Genomic DNA, 7,481 nt, shown 5'->3' with positions numbered 1-7,481 from the left:
AAATATCGGACTGGCAAGCCGAGATGAGGAGGTTGCAGTGAGTTCGATTCTCACTATATTTTTTTTTGGAATTAATAATCCAATGGTATGAAAATCCCAGAAAATGTTTCGATTCGTGATTTCGCTTGAATGCAGTGGTCATACATCATTTTGCTTGGGAGACCGAGTCTTCATGCCGGTAGTGCTTTTCAAATCATATCACCTCTGGTACAGAACACTTTTCAGCGCATTTTGGGCATGGAGAATAGCTAAATAGGTATTGAAATTTTGCAACCTTTTCTATTGGTGTAGATTTTATTATGTGCGAAGTTAACGCAATTTTATTATTTACATATTAGACTGGCCCAAATTTGTATGGGATGATTTTAACAACATTTTTTCAACGCGGCACCCCTAGATTGGTGCATTTAGATGAAAAAATGACGTTCTGAAAGTTTCAGGTCATTTGGCAGAAGCACGAGCTGGCGCAAAAGACTTGAAATTTGTATGGAGATTTTCGGCCAAATGTATGAAAAATCGACATACTTTTACTCTTTGTGTTCTAAAATATGTTTCCAGTATACTAGATAGCTCAGAATTTCAGGAATTGTATATATTTCACACTTTCTCTAATAAAAATTTGTGATTTGGAATAAAGTTGAAATTTTTTATATGGAATTTAGTTGCAAAAGACGATAAATATTTTGAATTATATAATTTCAACTAGAGATTTAAAAAAAACTCCACATAACTCCACTCTAATTTTACGTTGGATAGATTCTCACATTTTTGGGCTACCAAATGTGGCAAATTGGGCTGCCTTTTTTGCCATTTTTGGAGAACGACGTCAAAGAGTTAAACCACTTTTTTCATCAAAATTGACTTCTAAGCCAATAACCTCCCGGATCACGAACTCAATTGATATTTAATTGGATCTCTAGGTTGATTTTTCTCAAAAATCCATTCATAACACATCCTTTTCATATTTTGAAGCACTATCAGTATGAATTTCTGTGTCATTTTCACAATTAGGAAAACTCCCAAAACATAATTAAATTAGGGATTCTCAAATATTCTTCTGATTATATTGTTCAAATCATAGAACCTTTTTTGTTGTTCAATATTCATGAGAACCAATTGAAACATTAAAAATTGTTAGGAAACATTTATGGTATTATTTTTAAAAATATTAAATATAAAATAAATTTAAAAATAAATATTAAATGTAAAATAAGGAAAATTAGAAAATATGAAGCAAAAAGTTTGTGTTTCTCGTTTAAAATGTAAATTAAGGGTTTTGTGTTAAAACAACTATTGATATAATAAATGATCATTTAAGAAAAAAGCCTACAAACCTTAATTTAAAAATTTTGATCAGTAGTGGCAAAATTGTTGAACAATTTTCATTAATCATAAAATTTCTATATTGACTCGTTAATTAATAAAAATTTAAAAAGTGATAGGTACTAGAGCGTGTCAGGTCAATCTGTATTGATTTAATTTCATATGTATTGTAATTTTGAGATATTTTTAGATTCAATTAACCTTTCTAGGATGTGGTAGATTTTGCAGCAATCTGTTGGAAAATTTTAAAACAATAATTTACTTACCGAGATATTAAAATAAATAAAATTTTTCGAATTCTTACAATAAAAAAAGAAATTTAAAAGAAAATATGCAAATAATATGTTATTTTTTGTGAAATTATGATTATTGAACAAGTTTGAAAGGTTTCAGAGCAAAAATTGTTGAAAACAGACTTTTTGCTAGCTTTTTTGAGAATTGGACCACTGTGCGATCTGCCTACTGCGGATAGTGCGACTTCTAAATCTTCCCTGCAGCAAACCAGAAAATCTGTCCAGTCCAGTTCAACCCACAAGCTGAAACATGATAACACCTTTAAATAACTTATTCTTACATCACGTTTAACACAAACTACCGATAAAATCGCCTAGTAAAGAATTGAGAAAATCAAAAATCCAGCATAAGCTTTAAACGCTGCTGTTTAGAATTTGTCATTTTGAATTCTGAAAATAAACACAATCACAACCCGACAACGAAGTAAATATTTTTTCTCACTTCAAATTCAAGTGACGACTGAAGTGAATGTGGATGAATTCACTTGAAATTTAAGTGACTGCCAAGTGAAATGTATGTGTCGCACTTGAATGGAAGAAAATCACTGGATCTTTGTTTTTAAGTGAAAAATCATGTGTATTTTAAGAGTGAATTTGGGTTCAGTGTATTTGGTAAGCCGAGTGTTCGGCGCAGAATATTCGGTACATCTCTAATTCGGAGTAATTTAAAATCCGAAATGGCAGGAAAGTTGTATTGTTCGATATTGACGATTTTTTTTTGCTCGGTAGTCCTGTTGTATTTTATCCGGAATTGGAATTTTCCCTTAAGTTTTACAGTCGAGGGATTCTGCTAGGATTCCGGAAAAATCTGGAGCCATCATTTAAAGAATATTTTCTTCAATCGAAAATTTTAATGCTATGATAAGCATGCCAAATTCTTCGGTTTTACTCTTTTTTTTCTTTTTCTAGGATATTAACTCTCACGAGTTATTCATCCTCTCGGTTTTACCCGGACTTGTCCGAATATATGACTCAAAATTGAGAAAAGGTTCGGTCCGGCCCGGTTTTTCGAATTTCGTAGAAAAAAGCCAGGATTTTGCACTTTATTTCCAAAATTGAACAAAAAATTTAAATTGAGTTTATAATTTTTTTCTTCTGCCCAAAAACGATTATTATTTTTTAGCAAGTTTACAAATAATCATGAAGAGTTTTTTGGAAGCCTAAAAAACAATTTAAAATCTGCTGATGTGTTTTGATAAAAAAAAAACTATTTTATCAAGTGTATATTTTAAATTTTTATTGAATAATTCCATGGTTTAGACTCATGGGTGGCCAACATTTTCAACAGGCGGGCCAAATTTCGGAAATGAGATTGGCTGGCGGGCCAAAAAAAATTAAAATTGTTTTCGAGTATTCAAAGAACAAATTTTTGAAAAAACATTTGCCTAGGTCACAACGAGTATAGATAGATTCGTCTTAATAATTCATTTTTGTTACTTGCATATTTTAACTAATTTTGATCCATTTCAATAACAGTAAAAATATAACGCAATACGAAATGAAATATCCCTCCCAACTTAAGTCAATTTTATGGTCTCCAAATAGAAAAATGATCGCCCATTTTCCAATGTTTTCAGGTTGACTGTTCTCTTTAGAAAAAAAAATGATAGACAAAATAAAAAAAAAACACAGAATGGAATTGTTGAATGAAACTAAAGCTCACAAGCTTTTGACATTTAAAAGCATAATTTTTTCAACGAGCTCTAGTTATATCATAAATAATATTGATTTTTTCAAAGTAGGGACCTCAACCCAACTCAATCCGACTCTTTTCAAATTTTCCAGTATCTCGATTTGACAAGTGTATTAGGCCCTTCTATAAACAGGATGAATACGAATTTGATTCTTTTATAATCAGTACCAAACCAGTTCTAGTTCAATTTTACTTCCCAACTGTAAATTTTGTCTAGTTTTTCTTTACAGGTAAATAGAAATAGCAAGATGTCAGTTAAAATATATTTGGATTTGGTTTAATTTTCATAAATATCCCTTTTTCTTTAAAAAAAATTAGCAAACAATAACAAATTAGAATATTTTTCAGAGCAAATTTTCGATATTTTACATAAATTGCTCAAGTTATTAAACTTGGATGGATGAATGAAGTTGTTGAGATAGAATTTAAGATACGATTGGTTGGAGTTGTTGTAAAAGTATATTTTTAATTATGATGTTGATATGATTCGGTGATTTTTTTACGATTCTTAAACGATTTTTTTTACGATTTAACTATATTTCCAAGATTCTTCATTATTAAAAGTAGAGTCCGGTTGAATGCTCTTCGAATCATGATATGTAGTCACCAAAGCCTAATCCGAAAATATTGCAAAGTGAGTGATGGAACTTACAGATAATGTGTCAAATACCGTACAATTTTGATAATTTAAAAATTGTAATTGTACCACAACCTTTTTGTAAAATTACTCAGAGCCAAGGGAGAATAAGTGCAAAAAAGATCGATTTTTAGTATATAATTCCAAATGGTTCTTCATGTTTCAAATTATAGAAGTTCAAATTCAGAAGTTTTAAATAATATTCGCATAATTTTACGTTCGAAAGAAAATTGCAAACGTTCGAAAATTGTATGGAAAATGGCCAAATACAATAATTTGAAAGCGTGTTTTCTCGGAAATAGTTTTTTTTACCCCTTTGGATTTTTTCACTTAAAAGAGATTTCCAGATCTTTGTTTTGAATTTACTTAGTGTAGATTCAGATATATTTATACAAACGATATATGCAGCCTTAGAATAACGTTCAATTATTAGAACATGGCTTTTTTAAAAAGAGCTTCGCGGGCCACATGTGGCCCGCGGGCCATGGTTTGGCCACCCATGTTTAGACCAAAATTGTCCGGATATTGTCCGGATTTTGGGTTTAAAATTTTGAAATCAGTTGCCCAGATTTTGTCAAGTTCTTAGATAAAATTTTCCGGATATGTCTGGAAAATATACTGGCAAATTTAAATGCTCAGTTTTGACCGCTATCTCAGGTCTTCCGGTAGAAAAAAAAAATCTAACTTTAAAAAAACGACATCCAATGTTGTCTTTGCTTAGCTGTATTTCATTTCCCAATGAACCGATTTTCAAAACTCAAATTTTATTTTTTTGTCGTTAATTTGATCATTATTTTCATAGAACATACTTGGTCTGTCAAAATTCCCAGTTCTTCAGTATATTGGAATGATGATAAAGAGGATTGAAATGTGCGCTTCGGGTCATATTGACCCGAACAGCTTTGGAGGGTTAAGTAAGAACATTTCTAGTTTTGAAAATCATAAATGGATAGAAGCAGATTAGAAAAAAATAAAGGAGTTGAAAATGATCGAGAAGAGATTTTATAAGAAGCGTTTTCATCAAGCACGGATATTATAGGAGTTTACCACAAAAGTTTTGTGAAAAAAGCGTAAAAAAGCGGGACATTTTGAGAAAACAGAGAGACGGCGGGAAATTTCTAACAAAGTGGGTCATGTCCCGCTTTTGCAGGACGGATGGAAACCTATTACCGTATGATTACGAAAGTCGAGCAATACCTGTACTTCTGTCATCTGGATCGCTTTACAGACAGTGACAGATCAACCTACTGTCAAAATCTCACTTCCGCTAAATCATTTCCAACATCTCGTGGTAGTGAGCAGACAGCAAAGTGATTTAAGTCGTGTACCTGCTAAAACCCATCAAAGCTCCAACCAGGCCTAGAATCAATCGATCGTAACGATTCGAATTTGACTAAAAGGATTCCTAAGATTAATCGCATGCCATCTAGGATTACCCGCCGAGTGACGGTACATTCCGCATGTCGATAACGATAACGTAGGGCAGGAGCAAAATCATTGAAGACAGCAGAGGACTACGAACGATTTGTTGGATATTCCACATTTTCCCACGTTGCCAAATTGCACGTGAAGTATCGGACGATAGACTGCGCTCAACATAAAGCCAATCAAAGGCCCGAAGCTCACCTAAAGATTTCAGAGTGAGGAAACGCCAAGCCCTCGGCAGAGGGCTTTTGTGTAGGTCGGAACTTGGAACCACCAGCGTGTGTGAGACATCCATCTAGCACCACACAGCTAATCTCCACTTTGGTATGCTCGCATGTTGATTTGAAGCAGTGTGCGTTCTATGATTGGCGCGAAGCAAGCCGTCGCTCAACGGAGGCCGGGAGCAAGGGAGCAGTGTTTAGTTGCGAGATTCACTCCGGCGTGTCGGGCGTGAACGACGATTCGTCCGTTTTGTGTCGTGAACGAAGTTCTGTCGCGTCCGAAAATCAGCTATCTCTGCCGCCTCTCAGATCGCGCACATCGTGGGAAATAAGAAAAGTGAATTCACCATCGTGGGAAAAGGAGGAGGAGATCTTGCATGTGATCTTATATGTGCTGTGTTGTGCATGTACGGACATCACGATGGCCTATGTTGCCTGAAGGAGAATTGAGCAACTAGTCCCTCTCTCTCAATGTGCGGCACAGCGGATTAGTGTTAGTGCAGTGAATGTTATGTGTTAGCCCTTTTCACCAAGACATCGTTGCAATCCCATTGGCCGGGTTTGTTGTGATCACTCCTTCTTTGCTGGAATTAAGAAGGATCGACTCGGAGGCGGGCAAAGCGAATCAGCTGTTGTGCATGTTGCATGAATGAGTGGAGAATCCTGGAACAGCTGTTAGTAGGCTAAGGTAAAATTAGTTTTAGGCTTTAAACCAGGGTGGCCACTCAAAATCAATTTTTGATTTCCCGCTTTTTTCCCGTCTTTTTCCCGCATGGTCTCACTAAATTCCCGGTTTTATACAACAGAAAACTAAACAAAATTCCGAATATTCAATTTTGAAACCATAAAAACGAAAATCGACTCTTCTCGGTTTGGTTTTCAACTAGGCATTTCGCGTTAATGGAAAATCTTCTTTCCATCGTCGCGTTACCATGAAACAAAATTAGAATTTTCTTCAATAAGGTCGTCAAATTGAAGAACTCCTTTTTCGATTCGCCAATAAGTTCCATCCAAAAAATGTCCAATCGTTGTGTTTTTCTTCGATATCCCAAAATGATGTTTTCATTGAAGGTATTGCACATAGTTGTCCGAATTCGTCCTTAATTTTATCGGCACAAGCTCCATTTAAGTGCTGCTTGTCAACAAGTACTTCTAGACACAGGTCTAAACGATTTTTGGCAATATCTGGATAGTGTGCAATCACATCGTGATTAACGCACGATAAATACCGAGTGATGCGATAAGTCAGGGGAGATCGTATAGCCATTTTATTCAAAAATCCACAGTACGACGAACGATAGCTATTTCTGAATACAAGGATATCTTTGTCGGAAACATGACCAGAATCTTTTGCTTTCTTAATTGCTGATTTAGTTGAGAATCTAATTTCTAAGCTTCCAGGAGGTAGAAGACTTATTTCTGAGAGTTCAATTCCAATAAGTGTTTTGGAAGTACACATTTTCATACTTGGTTAGCAAAGTGATACCAAATTTTTCTAAAACTGAGACCCTAACTACACCTCGTTTCTTAACAGCTTGGAGAGCACAGTGATGCCAATATATGGCATCACATATTTTCCAACGATAGTTAAATTTGACATCATTATGCTCTCAAATCTTTTGAAAACATGGGGTGTAGTTCATGTTTCAGTTATAGCAAAAAGTGGCATCATGTTCCTAACCAAGTACTCAAAATATGCTTTCAATTTTGCTGAGTACCACCTTATGTCAAGCAAAATTAGAGCAAATTTGACTTTCAAGGCATGATAGCAAAATTTGCTACAATTCAACCATACTATTATTCTCGGGATAAATTTTTCTTTGGTGAATACCGTTCCGTTTTTTTTTATTTCTTTTTTTTGCAATTCAAAATTTCTAGTTAATCTCGTT

This window comes from Uranotaenia lowii, chromosome 3 (genome assembly GCF_029784155.1).
Source record: "Uranotaenia lowii strain MFRU-FL chromosome 3, ASM2978415v1, whole genome shotgun sequence".
Lineage (NCBI taxonomy): Eukaryota > Metazoa > Arthropoda > Insecta > Diptera > Culicidae > Uranotaenia > Uranotaenia lowii.
Note: the sequence above shows the minus strand (reverse complement) of the source record.